Source organism: Cibotium barometz, chromosome 58 (genome assembly GCF_041138505.1).
Source record: "Cibotium barometz isolate CiBa-2024 chromosome 58, ASM4113850v1, whole genome shotgun sequence".
In the NCBI taxonomy this organism is placed as follows: domain Eukaryota; kingdom Viridiplantae; phylum Streptophyta; class Polypodiopsida; order Cyatheales; family Cibotiaceae; genus Cibotium; species Cibotium barometz.
The window spans coordinates 8054624-8078866 of NC_141103.1; positions in this window are offsets into that span (position 1 = coordinate 8054624).

Sequence of the window (24243 nt, forward strand, 5' to 3'; positions counted from 1 at the left end):
AACAGCTTCTTTTTCAGCAGCATACCAGTTGCTCATCTCATCAAAGACAACATCCCTGCTTACGCTCAACTCACATGTAGCAGGGTTATAACACGTGTATCCCTTTTGCTCAAGGGAATATCCAATAAACACACATTTTTCAGCTTTTGGATCCAGCTTAGTTCTCAGCTCATCTGGCACATGCACATATGCAATGCATCCAAAGACTTTCAGATGAGACAAATCAGGTTTTCTGCCAGTAAACTTCTCCTCTGGAGTTACATCATGTATGGCTGCAATTGGAGTCCTGTTCATGATGTAAACTGCTGTAGAAACAGCCTCAACCCAATAGCTATGCGGCATATTCTTCTCTTCCATCAATGCTCACGCAATCTCAGTAATGTGCCTGTTTTTCTGCTCAGCAACTCCATTTTACTGCGGAGTGTATCTGCATGTAAACTATCTCCGAATACCATTCTTCTTCAAAAATTCAGAGAACTCATTGGAGAAGTACTCTCCCCCTCCATCTTACCTTAGGCACTTTACATATTTCCCTGTTTGCTTTTCAACCATAACTCTGAAATCTTGAAAGTGAGTGAACACCTCACCCTTCTCTTTCATGAAGTATACCCACACTTTCCTTGCGAGGTCATCAATAAATGTCACATAATACTTGCAGCCTCCCATAGACATGGTCTTTGTAGGACCCCATACATCTGAATGCACAACATCTAGTGCATTTCTGCTCATATATCTGTTACGTGGAAATACATGCTTTGTTTGCTTTTTTCAAATTGGCATGCTTCACATATTCTCTGCATACCTTCAACTTTAAACTTTGGCAGTCCTATCACGATTCCTTTAGTCTGCATAGACTTCATTCTCTGCACATTCACATGTCCAATTCTTTTATGCCAATGTTTGTGTCTACAACAATTCCTGAACCATTTGCAAACATCACAGCAGCACTCACTTCACGCATGTTTACATTCAACGTAAACATTCTGCCCACTCTGCTGCCTTTTGCAACCAACCTGCACTTGTCTTTAAAGTCTTCAACATAATAACCATCAGGGTTAAACCGAACTTGCAAACCCTGCTCAATCATCTTGCTAACTGAAACTAGATTCTTTGTTATGTTCGAAACATGAAGTACATCTGCAAAGGTACTTCACTTTACCATCCTGCATAGACAATGGCACATCTCCAACATGGGCAATTGGATGAGCAGTGTCATCCCCTGTTTCCACAAAACCTGGTCTTTCAAGGTTTTTCATCTCCTTGAACCACTCCCCATGACTTGTCATGTGGTTCGAAGCACCTGAATCAACGTACCATACATCATCTTTATGTGTTGCTTCAACATTTTCAGACATGGCATTAACGACATGCTGCATAACAAACAACCTTTCATTATCCTCATTGTTTCTGCTCGAGGATGCATAGTTGTTTTGCTGCAATTCCCCATTTTGCATGTCAGCCTACTTCTTCTAACAATTTGCCTGCACATGTCTAGGCTTACCACAATAAAAGCATCCATGTGTATCATTATACTGCCTTTGCCAATTTCCACAACCTCTTTGACTCCCCCTGCCTCTGAATTGGCCTCTTCCACCTGTGTTGTTGTTGTTGTTGTTGTGAATTCTAGGACTGTTGTTGCTGCTGCTGCTGCTGGCCATAATTTTGATTACCTATTCGGCCACCTCCTTGACCGTGTCCTCTTCATGAACTTGTGTAGAAGGCCTGTTGCTGTGAACTGTTTTTGTTTTGTGAAGACTGTTGGTCTTCACCCAAGCTCTTCTCTTCTATAATCAACATAGACACCAAATCTGTGAAATTGGGAATGTTTTCCCGAGTGTGAATAGACGTCTTGAACGCCTTGTATTGTGGCCCAAGACCACGTAGACAGACTACGTGGCCCAAGACCATGTAGACAGACTTCCACCTTATCATCATCATCTATTGAAACACCAATAGATGCAAGGGATTCCACAATACTCTTTATCTTCAATGCATAGTCATTCACAGACATACTCTTTTTTTCCACAGTATGTTCATACTTCAACTGTATCTTTCGTGCCTTGGTATTTGTTTCATAGAGTTTTCCCAAGGTGTCTCACGCCTCGTTGGGGGACTTGGCATCCTATATGTGCCCAATCAGGGTGTCCTATATACTAATAGAGAGCCAATACATAACTTTTCTGGCTCCTTGGTTCCAGTCCTCGAACTCTTTCACGTCTCCAACAGTCGGATTGATCTCCGGTATCTCCGGTGCCTCATCAAGCTCACCTTCTATGTAGTCCCAATAACCCTTTCCCACCATCAGAAAATTTGTCCACTTGAACCTCCAAGCATGGAAGTTGTTCTTATCAAGCTTCTCAGCAACAATCTGGTTTATGCCATCATTTGACATTTTGCCAGACACACAAATTTACCAGAAACAGCACTCTGGTTTGTCCTGCACAAACTACTGTATTTTCTGCAGCGGTACTGTACTACACTCAAATGTCACAACCAATGACCTCAATGTGCATACATACACCCAATGGCAATTGTTGACCTCCTTGCAGCACACACAGTGTCTGCACAACCAATCTGTCTTCCTGCAGTTCTTAAAACAGAGTTCTACAGAGAATCGATGACTTACCTGCAGTGCTCGAAATCACCTGCTTTCTGAGAAACGGAGGTTGTGACGCGTCCAAAACGCATTTTTGGCCCAAAAAATTCAGTCCGATAGGACAATATAGTTGCCTTATAGCTTTACTCCCGCAAAGAAAGCTCCTCAATCAGAGATCGTTTGTCGGTGCCTCCTGTAGAGCTCCCGACGAGGGTGTAGTCGCCAACACAAATAGGTTAGAGTAGTTGAAGCTCTTACCCTCGTACCGCTTTCTGTGCTTCTCTTGCTTGCAGATCAGCCCTTAGCATGAACCAGGCTCTGTTACCATGAAAAGATGCAGGGGAGAAGAGAGCTTGAGCTCTTGCAAGCACACACACACTCACAAAACCCTAATAGAGAACACACAAGGTGAAAGGTTGAAAATCTTCTTCTTCTTCACTCAACACTCAACACACCATATACAAAGATAAGAGTGTGAGATCCCTCTGCCCCCTCCGCGCACCAGACTCCCGGTAGCTGACAACGGAAGCAGCCCCCTCATGCGCGGGTAGGTTTTCTCACTCGGGGGCTCGCCCCCACGAATGTCCGCACGAGACTAAGCTGGTGGTCACTCCGAAAATCGAAACCGAGAAAATTTCCCATGCCCGAAAAGCAGGGACGATTCCACCTTTTTGAATTTTCTTAAAACAAATTTTTCTAACAAGATCACATCTAAACTATCCTTCACATGAATAAACTAGATAGAAGGAAACTATAACTGATATAATTTGATCATCTGAGCAATTTCAACGCTTTTTTCCTGGTCAAGATCAGGCACAGCCGTTGATCCACTCAATTGAGAAATTTATCAGGGAATTAACTAACTACTCGAATCCTAGCGTAATCCTAAGATTTTTCAGTTTGATTATTAAAACTCCATTGATTCCAGCCTAACCCCATCCGGCCCATGGGTTAGCCACCACCCTACCACTGGAATCGGTAGAACCAAACAAGTACTCACCCACCCATAATTGAAATGCATTTCTTAACTTTAGCTTTAGAAAATAGATACGCACACACTCCTCTTTAAAACTTTAATATAAAAATAATCCATTGACAAAACAGATATGGTCATAGATTTCATAATTCAAAATTTCCATTCAATCCCTTGTTTCACAAAAACAGTACCACTCTGGACTCTCCGTCGTTGGGACCAGCTGGTCAGCAACAACTAGATCCAGTAACAGATTACAATAACCATTTCGTCAACATTCATATATATATCTTCCATGACATATGCATGGGTGTCCAAAGCACCGCGAGCCCATGCATCGCGTGGTCAGAACCCTCCAGGATCCTCCTTAGGTGTCCTGGTACTTCACTCAGGGACCGTTTCGTCGGCCCTCACCCATCGTATCGGAAGCACACCATTTTTCACCGTACCTAGGCTGGTCAAGACCTGGGCAGGTTTTTGCCGTATGAGCTATCCTTGAACACTCCCCACCAACTGTTGCAACCGAACTTCCCTTAGATAAACACAAATTCCAAATGCTTCCTCCCAGCATTCTGGCGTAAGACAGTCCTTTAAGAAAACAGGTTTCTATGCAAGTTTTCAGTTTTGATTTTGTTTGAATACCATGAATAAATCTTAAATCTGTATCCCAATACTTCTAGATCCAGTTCTAAATTCCAAACAGAGTTCCTTGAATTCTGTTAACTTGATCCTTAGATCAAAATCAAAAGTCTTAACTTAGTTTCAGATTCGGTGGGTGTTTTGAGTGCATTTTTCCTAAACTGGGCACATCGTCATTGATTGAAACTGACAAAGGAATTTGGTCTTGGTCAATAGTCTGAATTAGACTTTGGGTCTAGAAAGGTTCTTCCTAAACTATCTTTCTCGAAAGGTAATATTTCAATTTCTCTTTTTCTAAATTTTGTTCGTTGAATATTTGCTTACAGATTTCTAAACTAAACATGAATTTTCTATGAGGAATAAAATAATCATTTATCTCGATCTCCAACTTCGATAGTTTAATTGAATTTTCTCATTACCATCTTAGTGAATATGAAACGGTAGAATTTCCTCTCACAGATTATCTACTTATTCATTTTTTCAATTTTTGCAGAATTTAAACAGAGGATTAAAGAGAACCCTTATTTAATATAAAAATTCTATATGCATCTATTTATGCATAAAATCCAATTCTGATGAAAGTCACACTTTTATCATCATAAAAATCAATCTTTTAATATGAAAGAATTTATTTTATGCATCCATTTATGCATAAAAATCATTTATGATGAAAATCACACTTTTAATATAAAAAAATATCTTTTATGCATATGTTTATGCATAAAAATCATTTATGAATGAAAATCACTCTTTTAATATAAAATAATTTCTTTTATGCATCCATTTATGCATAAAAATCATTTATGATAAAAATAATACTTTTAATATATAAAAATATCTTTTATGCATAAAAATCATTTATGATGAAAATCACACTTTTAATATTAAAAAAATATCTTTTATGCATACAATTCATTTATGATAAAAATCACTCTTTTAATATAAAAGAATTTCTTTTATGCATCCATTTATGCATAAAAAGTATTTATGATAAAATCACACTTTTAATATAAAAAATTATCTTTTATGTATATGTTTATGCATACAATTCATTTATGATGAAAATCACTCTTTTAATATAAAAGAATTTCTTTTATGCATCCATTTATGCATAAAAATCATTTATGATGAAAATCACACTTTTAATATAAAAAATATCTTTTATGCATATGTTTATGCATAAAAATCATTTATGATGAAAATCACACTTTTAATATTAACAAATATCTTTTATGCATATGTTTATGCATAAAAATCATTTATGATAAAAATCACACTTTTAATATTAAAAAATATCTTTTATGCATATGTTTATGCATAAAAATCATTTATGATGAAAAACACTCTTTTAATATAAAAGAATTTCTTTTATGCATCCATTTATGCATAAAAATCATTTATGATAAAAATCACACTTTTAATATAAAAAAATATCTTTTATGCATATGTTTATGCATACAATTCATTTATGATAAAAATCACTCTTTTAATATAAAAGAATTTCTTTTATGCATCCATTTATGCATAAAAATCATGATGAAAATCACACTTTCAATATAAAAAATATCTTTTATGCATAAAAATCATTTATGATAAAAATCACACTTTTAATATAAAACAATATCTTTTATGCATATGTTTATGCATAAAAATCATTTAGAGTTAACCTAGAAAATTCTAGAACCTAGTTGGACTTGGTTAAAGGCCTCCCTCACCTGTAAATAGATCCTTAGTCTTTTGTAAAAAAAATATGTGAACTATACCATCTCTTCAACCATCTTTGGAGCTTTTCTTTCAACACACTAACCAATTGATTGGTTGGGGGCTTCTTCTAAGATAGAGAAGCAAGCAAAAACAAGAGATAAAGTGTAATTTTATGGTTTTTCTCTACTATTCTCAATGTTTTCACTTCTCAACTCCTCTCAAGCTTGAGAAGTTTCTAAATTAAGCGTTTATAATGCAAATCAAGCTTTTTTTAAGAGTTGTTATGAATAATTAAGAAAAGTTTACATTTATGCTTAATTAGGATGCTTTTTAGGTTTATCTCTCTCTCCCCCAAAGAATGGTCATTCCTATGACCAATTCTCTATTCAATTGATGCTTATCATGGAGAAATTCTCAATTCACAAATCAAACTCTAGGCTTTTGAAGCTAGAGGTTAAGAAAATAGTCTTTTATACTTATATACTAGTAAATTACGGTAATCTTATGAGTTAAATCCATAAATTTGATTTAAGGTCAAAAGATAGTTATACTATCATAATTACATTACTAAGTCTTATTCTTTTTAAAAATATTAAAAATTGTCAGTAATAGCAGGCGAAGCTATGGTAAATTTTTTAAGAAATTGATACATAATTCATTCTTATGCATAACGTGAAAAGAGGACTTCCTACCATATTCTAGGATTGAATATCCTAGGCTAAAAGAATGATTTTCATCACATATAATGGAAAACTAATTTTTAAGGTTTATGTATAATTAAATAATTAAGAAAAGAGAAAATTATGGTAATTTTATTTAAATGATAAAAGAGGAATTCCCATGATATTTGGAATTCAATCATTTAAATATAGGAAGAGTGGAATTCTTAGCATATTGGAATTAATGGATATTTTATTTAAATTCAAAGAGAAATTTTAGATAAATTTATTTTATGTATGAGAAATATTTAAATGATAAAAGAGAAATTCCCATGACATTTGGAATTCAATCATTTAAATATTAAAAGTGAAATTCTTGGCATATTGAATTAATGGATATTTTTATTAAAGAAAAGAGAAATTTTAGATAAATTTATTTGATGATAAAAGAGGAATTCCCATGACATTTAGAATTCAAGCAGTTAAATTTAAAAAGAGAAATTTCCATGATATTTGAGATCCAAGAAATTAAATCGAAAAAATAGAAATTTTTAGTATAATTCAATTTATGAATATTTATCAAAAATGGAAATATGGGTAGAATTGAATTTTGTAAATCCCATGAATTCTTTTATTCAAAAGAGAAATATTGAATATAATTCAATTAAGAAATTGAGAAAGAATATGAAAATAGTCGTCGAGAAAAATAACCTTTATTTAAGCCAAACATCATAATCCTCAAAATTCCAGTTCCATTGTTTTACAAATCAATTTGTCATCCGAACTCTCCGTTGAAGACCAGCTAGTCAACTAACGAGATCCAATTTCAAGTTTCCAGTTCACTTAGATAATTTCTCGCCAATCCATGAATATCTTCCTCGACATACACATGGGTATCCTAACAGCCACGTGCCCGTGCATCGCCTGGTTAGAACCCTCTAGGATCCTCCTTAGGTATCCTAGTACTTCACTCAGGGACCGCTTTCTTGGCCCTCACCCATCGTATCGAAAGTGTACCATTTTCAACCATACCAAGGCTGGTCAAAAGACCTTGGCACGCTTTGCCATGGGAGACGTCCTTCGATGACTCCCGCCAGCTATTTTGCAACATAACTCTCCTTGGATTAAACCATAAGCCAAATGCTTCCTCCAGCATTTTGGCGTAAGATAGTCCTTTACAAAAATAGAGTTTCTATGCAATTAAGAATTTCCCATTGAGTTGATTTTTCAAGACCCTTTTTCTCAAAACCTAGACTTTCTCAATGAAAATTACGAATCTTGTATCTCAGTGATCCACCCATCAATTACAATGAATTTCTAACCTATTTCTCGACGATTTTGGGTCTTAGGGAAAACTTCTCTAAGTCAGCCGGTTATCCATTCTTTGTATTGAAGAAATGGAAATAGTCACAAGACTTGGTTTAATTTTTGATTCAAGAGATGGGCATGCATCTTACTGATCCACCTTTCTCATGTGGTCATGGTCTACTCGGATTTAATCCTAGATTTATTTTCTAATGATTTTTCTCCATTTATTTGATAAATTAACTATGATTTCTAATCATAAGGGTAAAAATCCAAAATTATGAAAATTTATTCTTTCTTGGGTATAATAGAACTTTAAATAATTCTATTCATAAATAATGGAATTTAACAAGGATATTTCTTTTCCCGATGATCCTTTTTGTGGATATGCATTCCTCATTTATTTAGAATATTCACATAGAAAAATATTTCTTTTTTTTTTTTCATTTGGACCTAAGCATTCACATGCCCTAAATTATCTACGCAGAATATGGTGAGACTTTCTCTTTTTGATACCAAATTAATTTATGCATTTTCCTAATTTAAAATATGATAAAAATTCACCTTTTGATAAATAATTAAAAGTACCCATGTATATACATACCATGAATATACCTATTTTGAAATAAGATGAAAATTCCTCTTTTAATATTTAAAATGTTTGTACATAAAATATCGTGAAAATTTCTCTTTTTGCATCTAAATTTTTATGCATGCACATATAAAACTAAATATGACAAAAATTCCTCTTTTCTCCATTTAAATATTTATGCATAAATACTATGAAATTATTTTCAAAAAATGTAACAAAAATCCTTCTTTTAGCATTAAAATGTTTATGCCTAGAGTATGATGAGAATTCCTCTTTTTGCATTATCAAATTTACGCATAGAATTAAATTCATTTTTAAATATTTTTTCCATAGCTTCGCTACATTTTCTGAGAATACTCCAAAATTCTACTTTTAATATTTACTCCTAATTATCTAAAAAATGGTGGGATTTCCTCTTTTAATCTAAAAATTCATAATGCATACCTAAGTATAATTACATTTAAACCTCTTGATTATTTTTACAAATATCCCATTATCATTTCCATATGAAAATAATTACAAAAATGTTAGCATAAACTCTCTTTCAATTTAAAATGGATAATTATGAATTTTCTAATCATAAAACAAGATTGAATGAATTAATCCTCATTTTAATTAGAATAAAAATCATCAAAATGCTTAATCTCTATCTCTAGCTTGTTAAGCCTAGAGTTTTGGTTAAGAAAATGAGATTAATACTAAGATCCATCCTTCCAAGAAGGATTAATCCATAAAGGTGAGTATTCTTACAAAAAGAGAGATTTACTAATCATTTGAAAATATTATATTTAAGCATAAAAGATTAGCATTAATCCATTTAAACAATATGAATCACTAAAAGCTTGGTTTTCAGAAAAAACCATTGATTAAAATGCTTCCCAAGCATTAGAGAGGTTGGGAAGAAGATTACCATTGAAAAAGATAGAAAAACACCATTGATTTAGGCTTACCACCCTTGGTTTTTGGCTTGATTCTTTAGAGAGAAGTGAAGCCTACAAGAGAAATCTTGGCCACCAATATGTAGAGGGTAATCTCCAAAAGAGGATGAAGATTAATGAAGCTCCAAAGCTTCCCAAAGAAGAGGCCAAATAGAGGGATAATAAAATTACACTCATTTGAAGATAATACTAGCATGTAAATACACAAAGATAAAAATACAAAGGAATGAGGGTCTAATTATAGGTGAGGGAGGCCACCAACCAAGTCCAACTGGGATCTAGAGGCTTCAGTTTGATCCATTTTGGACAAGTTTTGGACCAGCTTGGTTCACTTTTTGATCCAGTTTGAAAGAGGAGAGAGGAGAGATGAGAATATCTCATTTGTTTGAATTAAAAATGTGAAGTAATGATGTGAAATAGGTGCCTCCTTCATGAGCCCCCTCCCTCCTTGCTGAGGTGTCAAAAATAGGTGCCTCCTTCATGAGCCCCCTCCCTCCTTACTGAGGTTTCAAAAATTTATTTATTTTACTAAACCTCATTTTTTAAAACTAATAAACCCAGTACTTAGTCAACTCTTCATCTTATGTGATAATTTACTCATTTTTGGGGGGATTTTCTTTTATTCTTTTATTTTTTCTTATTGAAACACTTGGATTAATCCTATTGACCCCTTAGAACACTCTTTGGACCTTAATAAAAAATTTGTAAAAATGTGGACCCTTAGGCTAAGGTGTCTAATACACATATTCAATTAACTTCTAATGCATATTAGAAAACTCTTTTTGAACTTTTGTTTCAAGGAATTTCATCTTAAATAAAAGGGATAACTTTATATCCAAAAATATCTTAAAAGTGTATTACCTCTCTCTAGAACATTTTCTCCCTCTAGACCAAAAACAAGGAAAACAATGTTTTCTTGCATTCTGAAATAGGGGATGACTACAGGGGACTGAGAGGAGAGCTTATACATATTTTAGGGCTGAGGAGGAACCTTACACATTCCCTTACAAGCGTAGGCACGTTCCTTCATCACTAAGCCATGCCCATACCTACTCAAGCGTATGCCCATTCCTCCCATAAGCGAACGACGATAGCGTATGTCCATTCACTGACAGAGATCCATGCCCATACCAACTTTAGTATACGCTCGTATCCTCCACTAAGCCATGCTTGTACCTTTATATACGTAGACGATACCCTTATATATATAAAAAAGAAAAGAAAAAGAAAGAAAGAGAGGGTCCCCTATTCAGAGGGTGATCTGACACTATCATTCACCACATTCATGCACCTACATTCAGGGAAATTGGTGCAAAATAACCCTCTGTTTGATGATGTTAAACCTTCCTATGTGAAATCACTTGTGAGATCATACCCTTCAGTCAACATAACACGGAGTCAAACAGTGTTAGTCTTTGAGAACACTAGTGAGAGTGAAGAACATCCTAGCACGGGACACACTACCATTGACCTAGAGGTAGGAAGATTGGCTGCCAAGTGCATGGATAGACCACCAATCCTCGAGCAAGACCTTGAATCTGATGCACATTTACAAAGAAGTCTTGTTCATGAGACTCAAAAACTTTATCCTGGGAAATGCACAATCAGACGATCCTCATCCCAAGGAAAGGGGTATGGAAAGATGTTCACCAAATTGAACATGCTTCCTTGCACAAAAGAGAGGGTGAGGAGAAGAGAAAAAAGGCTATGCAAGGGTCGGTTTGGGAACTAGCAACAATTAGCCAACCCTAATGAGGGTTAACTCCCTTATGTGAGGCCGCTAGGGGGCTCACTCCACCACCACTTGTGTCACTTAAGTGGAGCTTCCACAAGCTAGGTAATGAGCAAAGAGAGAGGGAGCTATGGAGAGCTCAACTCCTACTAAATGCCTTTATCTATGCAAGAGTGAAGATGAGGGAGAAGACAAGAAGAGAGAGAAGAAGAGCAAGCTAAATGTTAACCACTCTGGTTTAACATTACTTTTCAAGCATGGTTACGCTCATTGTAACTTATCTTTTTGTAACCACGAAAAGCACTTAATGATAAAAGAGACATGGGATGACTGAGCTTACGTCTTGTGTAATGCCGGTCATAGGAAAGAGTTGTACATAGAGCTAGGACGACTAGTTTTGGTCCCCCATTGGGTGGCTGGCCATTGTAAACTAAGAGCTCTTGTATATAAGACATTTTATGAAATATTAAAAAGGGACAATCCCATTAGTCTCATTTGAGTTTTTCCTCTCTCTCTCTCTCTCTCTCTCTCTCTCTCTCTCTCTCTCTCTCTCTCTCTCTCTCTCTCGCTTGTGGATGCATTCTTGCTTCGTTGTTGCTTGCATGCTTGATTGTTGTTATGTATGCTTGTAGGGATGGTGATGATCTAGCTTCTCCTCTCCTCTCCCCTCTCTCTTGTCTCTCTACTAAGGTCCCTCTTGCATGCATGTGGCATGGAGTGAAGGTTGAGATTTCCATAGCTCCCTCCTTCTTGCTCTCTACCTAGCTCTTGAATCTCCACTTAGGTGACATAAGTGGAGGTGGAGTGAGCCCCTAGCAGCCTCAACTAGGGGAGTTAACCCTCATTAGGGTTGGCTAATTTCACATCTCCGACGACCCGACCCTTGCATGGTTGTTCTCTTCTTCTTCATCCCCTCTCTTGTGTGCAAGGTTTTATGTTAGGATTAACATCTTTGGCACTGCTATCGGGGATAGTACTTAGCTTCGGGTCCTCCAATTATTTTATTTGCTAGAGTCCTAATTTGGCCTGGTTGGAGTGCAAATTCACCAGTTGTTTGCTTGTGTTTGAGTTTGTTGTTTGTTTGTTTGGTGGTGTGTCCATGGACATATGGAGGTCAACCGGAGCATCGGTGCATTGAGGTCTTCACCAAGTGTGGGAAAAGCAAGTAAGTGTTTAATCTTTGCCCTTGACATTCATACAAATTTTATTTTTTTGTTCATCTTTTATTAAGTTTGCACCATAGCTTAATTATCAAATTAGTCTCAAATTTTTAGGGTCACATTAAGCATTATAGGCATCAATAGATAGCTAGAGACTATAGCTCTAGCTCCCTATCAAATCAAAAACCCAAAAAAACATTGGGAAGATACGTGAAATTGCAAAAATCAGAGGAGGAAACAAGGCAAAAATCCCATTCTGGATGCTTTTCTAAGAAACGAATGGACATTCCATTCATAGGCCACACCCATGGTGGCAAATGTGCCACCCCCATACCATTCCATCTGGGCAGATCTTGGGAAATCTTCAGCCTTGAATGTGGTAGTTAGCATTAAAAAGAGAATATTTGCATCATTAAGTAGGCATAAATTACATTTAATTGTTTTTTACCAAGGGGGTACATCTGCACTGTCAGAGAATATTGTAGGTGGCAGTTAGACCTGTAGCCTTAAATTCTCTAAAAAATCTCTGAAATCTGACAGTGCCACGACCGTTCCATTTGTGCCACACTCATTCCATTTGTGCCACGGTCGTTCCTTCCCAAAGCATACACGCGTTCCAAAGTATTCCCTTCAACAAGTGCCATGCCCGTGACACTTGTGCCACGCTCGTACACCTAAGGCTAGGTCCATCTTCCCAAGGACTGAAAACATCGTACCATACAGAAGGAGCCTACCTGGCCCCGTCTCATTAGCCCAGTCCACCTATATATCAATAGTACACCCACCACACAGAGAGCATACCTAGGGTACCACATGGTACAACAAGGGGCGCAACTTAACCCACCCATAAGACAAGGGCCTCCAATGGTCTATTATCCAGCTAGCCCTGCTCCTCCTCCAATCATTCCTCAACCAACACCTGCTCCAGGGCTAACACTAGAAATGTTGAGATTAGCCATGGAAACAGGGAGGGGGGTGGCTGCAGGCATCACGCCCCTAGCCCCATCTCTCAACCAGACTCAGATTAGAGTGCAAAAAAATTGCAAACATCTGAAAGCTAATCACTAAATTCGATGGGGCTAGATATCGCATCCCGAACTTAGAGATATTCAACCAAATTTGTGAAGCCTTTGGCCATGTGGAAGATCAAGTTAAGGTGAGTGCCTTTGGCCTCACCCTAGACGGTGAAGTATGCCAATGGTTTAGGTCCTTGAAAGCTGAGGACAAAGCCACCTTCAAAGCTTTGAAAGAGGCCTTCAAGGTCGGATATTCCCATCAGGGTACTAGATGGAGTCCGGTGGAGCAGCTGCACAACGTTAGACAAAGGGATGGTGAAATTATTCGAGACTATATTAACAGAGTCAAATATTGTAAGATTCCTCCCTCTAGATTTTGAGGTGTAAATGTGTAAGAACCTCCCCTTATGTTCTTGTAATTATTCCCCTCTCTGAAATAGAAGAAAGATCATGTTTTACCCTATTTTGGCCTAGAGAGAGAAAATGTCTAGAGAGAGATAATCCAAAATTGAGATTTCTTTGGATATAACAATCCTCCTAGTGGATTCCCTTGAAATAGAAGTTCAAAATGAACTTTCCAATGTGTATTAGGAATTAATTAAAAATGGTATTAGGGACCTTAGCCTAAGGGTCTATATTTTCAGAAATTTTTAGATTATGGTCCAATTAAGGTTCCAATGGGTCAACTGGATTAATCTAAGTGTTGGGATGAGATGAATCCAAAAGAATAAAAGAAAATACCAAAAAATGAGTAAATGATCAGATAAGATGAAGAGTTGACTGAGTACAAGGTTTATTAGTTAAAAAATATGAGATATTACTAAAAAAATGAGATATTTTAGAATAATGATGCATTTTTGACACCTTGGTAAGGAAAGGCGGACTCTTGAGGTAGACACCTCTTTCACATGTGTGGAAGGGTTTTTAATTTAAAACAAAGTGATATTTTTATCTCTCCTCTCTCCTGGATCAAACCAAGTCAAAAAGGGAGCCAAACTAGTCCAAATCTTGTCCAAATTGAGTCAAACTAAACTTGGAAAATTCTAGAACCCAGTTGGACTTTGGTTAGTGGCCTCCCTCACCTATAATAGACACTCAGTCATTTGTAATTGATTATTGGAGCTATACTATGCCAGTATTATATTAAAATAATCATATTTTCTATTATCCTTTAAAATTTCCTCTCTCTTGGGAGCTTGGAGCTCTCTCTCTCTACAACAACTCTTAGAGTTGCTCTTCTCCTCTTGGTGGACCAATTGATTTTGGTCGGAGGCTTGACTGCAATTAGAGAATCAAGCCAAACTTTATAAGATTCACCCCATTCCCTCAAGATGTCTTGTTTCTTTCCTTGTAATCAATCCCCTTTTCAGAATAATAAAAGATCTTGTTGCTATCTATTTTGGCCTAGAGAGAGAAAAGAGAGGTAATTCAGTTTTCAGATATCTTTAGATGGAAAAATACCATTCTTATTAAAATAAATTTCTCCGAAATAGAAGTTTAAAAAGAAATTCCTAAGGTGCATTAGAAATAAATTATAATATGCACAAAAGACCTTAGCCTAAGGGTAGTGATTTTTAAAAAAAATTGGATTAAGGTTCTTATGGACCAATAAGATTAATCCAAATGTAGGGAGAGGAGACAAATTGAAGAACAAAAGAAAAACCCCCAAAAATGAGTAAATGCTCACATAAGATGAAGAGTGGACTAAGGACCAAAGAAAACAATTAAAAAACTGAATTTTGACACCTAGAGTGGGGATCTCCCCTCATGAAGTAGGCGCCTTTTTCTCATCATTACCCCTAATTTTTAATCAATTAAATGAGATATTTTCATCTCTCCTCTCTCCTACTTCAAAACTAGATCCAAAAAGTAAGCTGAACTGACCCAAATATGGCCAAAAATTGACCAAACTGATCTAGAAAATTCTAGAATCAGTTTGCCTGGTTAGAGGCTCACTTTTTCCTATAAATAGAAGCTCCCCCTTTGTAAAAGCTTAATGGTGTTTATGCACTGTTACTCTACTCCTATCCTCAGCCATCTACATTAATAATTCAATTGTTTTTGGCCTAATCCTCTCCAAAGTGAATTGGTGGCCACTCTTGCTTCAAATAAGAGTAGAACCCTCAATCCCTCAAGCCAAAGGAGAGCTTACAAGCTCCATGTAAGCTAATTTTCTTACTTTGTTTACAAATTTTAATGAAAAATCTATGGTTTTCTTATTTTTTTATGTTTTGCAAATGATTGAATTAAATTCTAATCCTATGCCTTTGATGAAAAGGCCACCCCCCTTCTCTTCTTTACATTTCAACCTTTCTTAATCCTAGAAAGATTAACTAAATGATTAATTAAACTCTTCTTATTGTTTACTCTCTTGAATTTAGAAAATTGTGTAGATTAGAGTTCTATAATTCTAAATTGAGTTAATTAAGTTATGTGAAGAATGATAAAAATGAGAAATGGTCAGCCATACAAAGGAGGTTATGGCAAAATTTTCCAGAATTTTATGAAAAAGAAAGTTTGTTTTTATGTTATTCCAAAAGAGTAATTCCCGTCATTTTTGCATCTAAAAGAAATATTCTAATTACTCCATGTACATATGCATAGATATCACTGATATTAATTATTAAATTTGATTTTTATGCATGAAGAAAATTTCTTATTATAAAAATATTATTCTTATTAAATTTGATTTCTATGCATAGAAAGATGCATAAAGGAAATTTTCTTATTACAAAAGTGTTATTCTTATTAAATTTGATTTCTATTCATACAAAGATGCATAAAGAAATTTTTTTATTACAAAAGTGTTATTCTTATTAAATTTGATTTTTATGAATAGAAAGATGCATAAAGGAATTTTTTTATTATAAAAGTGTTATCCTTTTTAAATTTTATTTTTATGCATAGAAAGATGCAGAAAGGATTTTGTTTATTACAAAAGTGTTATTCTTATTAAATTTGATTTCTATGCATAGAAAGATGCATAAAGGAATTTTTTTAATTACAAAAGTGTTATTCTTATTAAATTTGATTTTTGTGCAAAGCAAGATGCATAAAGGAATTTTTTTATTACAAAAGTGTTATTCTTATTAAATTTGATTTCTATGTATAGAAAGATGCATAAAGGAATTGTTTTTAATTACAAAAGTGTTATTCTTATTAAATTTGATTTCTATGCATAGAAAGATGCATAAAGAAATTTTTTTAATTACAAAAGTGTTATTCTTATTAAATTTGATTTCTATGCATAGAAAGATGCATAAAGGAATTTTTTTTTACAAAAGTGTTATTCTTATTAAATTTGATTTCTATGCATAGAAAGATGCATAAAGGATTTTTTTAATTATGAAAGCGTTATTCTTATAAAAATTGATTTTTATGCATAAATAGATGCATAAAGAAATTCTTTTAGTGTTATTCTTATTAAATTTGATTTTATGCATAAATAGATGTTGTATAAAAAGGATTTTTTTTATAAAGGTGTTATTCCCATTGAAGTTAATTTTTATGCATAAATAGATGCATAAAGAATTTTTATATTAAAATCAGAATTCTCTTAAATTCTATGAGTATTTGATAAATGAATAATTAAATACTCTAAGAGAGAAATTTCTATCGTTTTATATTCACACGGATTGTAAAAAGAAAAATTCAGGAAATCTATCAAGATCGAAATATTCAGATAAATGATTATTTTATTCCTCATTGGAATTTGTAACTAATTTAGAAATCAATTAAGTGAATATTTAAAGAAAGAAATTCAATAAAATAGTAACTGAATTGTCAAACCTTTTCGAGAAAGATAGTTTAGGAAAAATCTTATCCGACTCAAGCCTTGAATCAGACTATGACCAAGACCAAACTCTTTCGTTAGTTTTGAGGAAAGAAGGTGTGACCAGTTTAGAAAAATACACTCAAAACTCCTGCCAAATCTGAAACTAAGTTTGAGACCCTTCGAATTGATATGTGGATCAAGGTTATAGAATTCGAGGAATTCTGGTATGAAATTCAGAATGCCGATCAAGAAGTTTTGGGGATACTGATTCAAGAAGTACTCCTTGTATTCAAAAGAAAATCAAACTAAAAACTTGCATAGAAACCTTGTTTTCTTAAAGGACTGTCTTACGCCAGAATGCTGGAGGGAGCATTTGGTATATGTTTTTCTAAGGGAAGTTCGGTTGCAAACAGCTGGCAGCGGGGAGTGTTCAAAGGACGGCTCACACGGCAAAGCCTGCCCATGTCTTGTTGACCAGCCTCGATATGGTTGAAAAATGGTGCGCTTCCAGTACAATGGGCAAGGGCCGACGAAGTGGTCCCTGAGTGAAGTCCCAGCACACTGTTGGGTGTTGGACTCACACACTCACACACTCACACACACAAACCTGCACATTAGGGTAAGGTGCAGGGTAGAGAAGCTCACACACAGAAATGAGAGAGAGAGAGAGAGAGAGCCAAAAGTGTGGTATATCCACAAAATGCAAGTCAACCCTTGCATGTGTGCCACATCCATATAATATAGAAGTACAAAATATTATATGTGTCCTTTCACACTTGATGTCCAAGGGAAAAAACCACATGGAAAAAAGTGCCCTTGGTTAAGCCCTGTTCACACATAGCACTACCATAAGTGAGCATATGCCTACAAATCCCCCCTATAGTGGAAGTGTGAACCTGTACAAGGTAGCAGATCACTCTCTGTATGAGAGCAAGCCCAAAGCTTTGCGGAAAGCTTCAAACTTTTCTCGAGGTAAAGCCTTTGTGAATAGATCTGCAACATTATCTTGTGTAGGGCAATAAGATAAACTGATCTCCCCTGCATGTAGTCTCTCTCTGACATAGTGATAATGAATCTCTATGTGCTTGGTGCGTGCATGAAATACTGGATTTCGTGCCACGGCCATAGCACTCTGGCTATCAGTGATGAGAATGGTGGTGGGTGTCTGCTAACACTCACGAAGATCAGTCAATAGTCTCCTCAACCATACACAATCTACTGTAGCTGTAAAGACTGCTCTGTACTCAGCCTCACAAGTAGATGTAGCAACAGTGGGTTGCTTTTTACTCAACCAAGATATGCATGAGCTGCCAAGAAAGAAACAATTCCCACTGGTGGATTGCCTGGTATCATAATCACCAGCCCAATCTGAATCACTGTATGCATAAAGCTGCAAGCTGCCCCCTGGGATAGAACAAACCAAGATCCAGGGTACCCTTAAGATAACGAAAAATGCGTTTGACTGCTTGCCAATGCTTTGTGCTTGGGCTGTGCATGAATTTGCTCAACAACAAAGACACTCCAAAAGATATGTTTGGCCTCGTGTTACACAAGTAAATGAAGCATCCCACTGCCTGGCTGTAAATGCCGGCCTCAAAAGGCTCTCCAATATCATGCATAGTAAGCTGTACACCTGGTTCTACCGGAGTAGAAATGGGCTTACATTCATCCATGTGAAACCTTTTTAGCAAACTTTTTATGTATTTAGTTTGCTGCATAACAATGCCATCATCTGTATGCATAAACTGTATGCCGAGATAGTAGTGTAAAGGCCCCAAATCTGACATATCAAATTCAGCTTTCAAATCAGCTTTGAAATCTGAAATTTGTGCTTTGCTTGTACCTGTAATGAGCATGTCATCTACATACAAGATGACTATGAGAATATCGGCATCGGTTTTCTTCACATACAATGTGCTTTCAGCTGGACTATTCTCATAACCTTGGCTCGTTAGTCGAGCATGTATTTTATCATACCAAGCTCTTGGAGCTTGTTTTAACCCATACAATGCTTTGTGCAACCTGCATACTTTATGTTCCTCACCAGGAACTACAAAACCAATGGGCTGATTTACATATACTTCCTCCTGTAAATCCCCATTTAAGAATGCAGTTTTGATGTCCAATTGATGCACTTTCCATCCTTTATGGTGGGCAGCCAATGCAATCACTAATCTTATTGTGGTCATTCTCAAAGTAGGAGCAAAAGACTCTTCATAATCTATTCCCTTTTTCTGGGAGTAGCCTTTAGCCACAAGTCTTGCTTTGTACCTCTCGATCCCAACCTGGTCCCTTCAAGGGTGAAGGGTAACAGTTAGGAGAAGCAGTGGAAAAATGGATCGAGGCAATAGAAGAGTATTTTGATGTAATCGGTTATAATAACGAGAGGAGCAAGATGGCTCTCGCCAAATTGAAAATTGTGGAAACGGCCAGGGTCGCATGGAGGAACCATTGCGAGACAAATCGTCTTGACCGAAATACCCAGACTTGGTCAGATCTAAAGCTTACCTTAGGAAGAGGTTCTGTCCTCCGGGCTTCGTGGAAACCAAAATGAATGAGTTCTTGGAATTGAAGCAGGACAGCCGGACGATTGAAGAATACCATCAAGCATTTTTCCTTCTCCTCAAATATTCTCCACTTTTGGATGAAGAGCAGTTGTCCAGATTCATTCGAGGGATGAACGAGTCATTGGACACTTTAGTGAAAAATGCCAAACCACTCTCAATGGCAGAAGCTGTCAGAATGGAAAAGGACTTTGCCAAAGCATTTGTTGTTAAGGTCTCGCGGGTTTCTGTCACCAGCTTAAAGACTGCTCGACTCCTGCCATGTCAAGAGGACAGGGAAGTCAAGGACCTAGAGTGCAGAGACCAGCCCCTTCATATCAGTCAAAATCAAGGTCCATCTTGCCAAAATCAGGGTAATCCCAGGAGGATTCGAGCTCTCAACCATCTGCCTCTATTCAGAGTAGTCTCAAAACTCCCTCCTAGAACTCGGGTAACCAAAGAGAAAGAGTTCCGCCCCAATGTGGAGCAGCCAGAGCAATTACAATAGCAGAAGTAGTGGAAGAGGAAAGAGGTCAGATTTATGCCGCGATTGAAAACCAAGGGCCAAATCGTTAATTCTCTGTCATCCATGCTCCAGCTGAGTATAAGGGTAAGCCATTCAAGCTTTTGATTGATTCAGGCAGTACTCATTCATTTATTTCCCCAGGATGCTTGCGTAAGCTAGTCTTAGAACAGAAATCAGGGAAACCTATGCAAGTTGAATTGGCCAGTGGTGGGAAGATTCTTTTCACTCACCATGAGATAGATTGTATTCAATTTAATCTAGATGAGAATGTAACTGACTGCCAGTTCAGAGTTTTATCTTTGGGAGTTTTTGACTGGAATGGATTGGCTCCACAAAAATCAAGCTGACATTCACTGTCACAATGGAACCATTTCCTTCCGTGACCTTCACGGGAACAAAGTTCAAGGAATTGGAATTTTTGGATCCCCAAATCTGCAATTAGTAAAAGCTTCTAGGTTACTGAAAGGACTTAGAAAAAACCAGCTAATTTATGTTGTCAAAATGTATCCAGTAAACACAAAGTTAAAGGCTAAAGAACCAGAATGGTTAAGTGAGTATGATGATTTATTCCCAGTAGAGCTAAATGAATTCGAAAAGTAGATCATGAGATAGAATTGACCCCCGGAGCTCAGCCATCCAGTAGCCCAGTGCACATACAAAATGCCAGTCCCTGAAGCCATTGAACTCAAGGAACAGCTTAGGCAGCTATTAGAACAGGGGTTTGTAAGACCCAGTGTTTCACCTTAGGGAGCGCCAGTTCTCTTTCAAGAAAAAGAAGGATGGAACATCTGTGTGGATTACAGAGGTCTCAATCAGCTGACAGTTAAGAATAAGTATCCTATCCCAAGAATTGATGAGCTTCTAGACATGCTAAATGTAGCCTAAATCTTCACAAAGATAGATCTCAAATCAGGGTATTACCATATTAGGATTAAAGATCAAGATATCCCAAAGACAGCCATCAATACTCGCTATGGGCACTATGAATTTACTATCATGTAGTTTGGATTGACAAATGCCCCAGCTACATTCAATCGCATAATGCAGGACATTCTTAGAGAATACTTGGATGATTTTGTTCTTGTTTTCTTTGATGATATTCTGATTTACTCAAAGAATGCAGCTGACCATGAAGCTCACGTCCGTAAAGTTCTTGAGATTCTAAGGAAGCACCAACTCTTTGCTAAAAAGAGCAAATGCACTTTCTCTGTCGACCATGTTGAATACTTGGGCTTTCTGGTATCCAAAGATGGAATTTCTCCAGATTTTGCAAAAGTCCAAGTAGTCATAGATTGGCCTGAACAAAAGACAGTGAAAGAAGTCAAGGGATTCTTGGGATTCACTGGTTGGTATAGAATTTTTATACCTAAGTATGCTCTCATAGCTTCCCCCCTAACTAATCTTCTCAAGAAGAATGCCCCGTTTCAATGGTCTGCTGCCAAGTGTCAGAGCACTTTTGATAAGCTGAAGACCGCCTTGGTAACCAATCCCGTTCTAAAGTTGCCAAATTTCTCTCTACTCTTTGTGAGGTAGTAACTGATGCCAATGGTTTTGCCCTGTGAGGTGCGCTCATACAGGAAGGTCATGCACTGGCCTATGAATCCCGAAAACTCAGAACACATGAGAGAAATCATGCTGTCCACGACCTGGAGCTACTTTCAGTAGTCTATGCCCTGAAGTTGTGGAGACATTACCTACTACTGGGTCAAAGATTCACTTTAATGTGACAGATCATCAGAGCTTAAAGTGGATCTTCACTCAGAAGGATCTCAACATGCACCAAAGAAGGTGGATGCAGACCTTGTAGGAATTTGATTTTGAAATCAAGTACCGCCCAGGCAAAGAAAATGTGGTAGCAGACGCCCTCAGTAGAAAAGCCTCCTTGCTTGCAATCACAGAGTGGTGTCAAATCCATTGATTAATGAAGCAAGAGAGAAGATCATGCAGGATAGATTCTTTGGCCCTATTTCTACCCTACTTATGCAGGAAAGCAAAACTCCTCAGGAGTTGAACCGAGTTTAAGGGTATAGCCTGGATGAAGGAATTATGTATTATAATAGTAGGCTATGCATTCCCAATGATGAGGGAACTAAGGGTCAAATTCTGAGTGAAGCCCATGATAGCCTTATAGTAAGACATCCAAGTTTCATCAAGACCTACATGTCTGTAAAGAAAAGCTTCTTTTGGCCTGGACTAAAAAAGGATGTACTTAATCATGTACGTCAATGCCTGATATGTCAGAAAGTCAAAGCCGAGAGAGTAAAAATGCCTGGGAAGATGAAGTGGGAATGTATCAGTATGGATTTTATTACTAGACTACCTTCAGTGTAATTAGGTTACAACTTCATCTTCATGGTAGTTGATAGACTAACCAAGGTTGCCCATCTGATTCCAGTAAAAGAAACCTACACTACTGCAGTGGATGTGGCCAGAGTGTTCCTCAAGGAAATCTTCAGATTGCATGGCCTACTTGGAAAATAGTAAGTGATCGAGATTCCAAATTCACGACAAGATTCTGGACTGCATTTTTTGAAGCAGTAGGAACTTTCTTGGATCTCAGCACAGCTTACCACCCTGAGACCGATGGTCAAATAGAAAGGGTAAACCAAGTAATCAAAGATATACTTCGGTCATGCTGTGGCAGGGAACCCAAGAAGTGGCTAAGCTATCTGCACCTAGTCCAATTCGCCTACAATGCTTCTTATCACCGAAGTATCGAGATGAGCCCCTTCAAAGCTATGTATGGACAAGACTACCTAACACCATTAACTTGGACCGACCCATTGATTAGGGTCGAGATGTCCAAGTGATTAGGGTCAAGATGTCCATATAGATGCTTGATGACATGGAGCAGCAGATGCAGTCAATCCGTAAGGATATAAAAGCTGCCTAGGATAGACAGAAGCAGTATGCTGATAAGAAGTCAGATAGAAAATTCAAAGAAGCAGATATGGTCTTCATTCGAGTACGGCCCAAAAGAAGTTCTTTCTCTCTTGGGAAGTACAAGAAGTTATCCCCCAGATACTGTGGGCCATATCTGATTACAAAGAAAGTAGGTGACTTAGCCTATGAACTTCTTCTACCTCCTCATCTCAAAGTACTTAATGTGTTTCATGTCAGCCTACTTAAGAAGTATGTACCAAGCCCGAATCATGTGCTTAATAATGAACTCTTAACTTCTTCAACCCAAGGGCAGATGGAACTCCAACCTGAAGAAATCCTTGATGTCGAGAGAAGGTTCTCAGGAACAGAATTCTGAGAGAATTATTAGTTAAATGTTCTATCCTTTTGAAGACGCCACCTGGGAGAAAGAAGCCGAACTGATGCGGGATTACCCCCAGTTTGTGAGATGAGGACATCTCGCATTTCTCAAGTGGGAGAGGATGTCCAGTTTCTTCCCCTGTAATCAATCCCCTTTTTAGAATAATAAAAGATCTTGTTTCTACCCGTTTTTTTAGCTTAGAGAGAGAAAATATTCTAGAGAGAGATAATTCAATTTTTAGATATCTTTGGATGGAAAAATAACCCTTCTTATTAAAATAAATTCCCCTAAATCAAAAGTTTAAAAAGAAATTCCTAAGGTGCATTAGAAATAAATTATAATGTGCACAAAAGACCTTAGCCGCCTAAGGGTCCAGATTTTTTGAAAATTTTGGATTAAGGTTCTTATAGACCAATAAGATTAATCCAAATGTAGAGAGGAGATAAATTGAAGAATAAAAGAACCCCCCCAAAATAAGTAAATGCTCACATAAGATGAAGAGTGGACTAAGGACCAAAGAAAACAATTAAAAAACTGAATTTTGACAACTCAGAGTGGGGATCTCCCCTCATGAAGTAGGCACCTTTTTCTCATCATTACCCCCAATTTTTAATCAATTAAATGAGATATTTTCATCTCTCCTCTCTCCTACTTCAAAACTAGATCTAAAGTAAGCTAAACTGACCCAAAAATGGTCAAAAATTAACCAAACTGATCTGGAAAATTCTAGAATCAATTTGCTTGGTTAGAGGCTCACTTTTTCCTATAAATAGAAGCTTCCCCTTTGTAAAAGCTTCATGGTGTTTATGCACTATTACTCTAC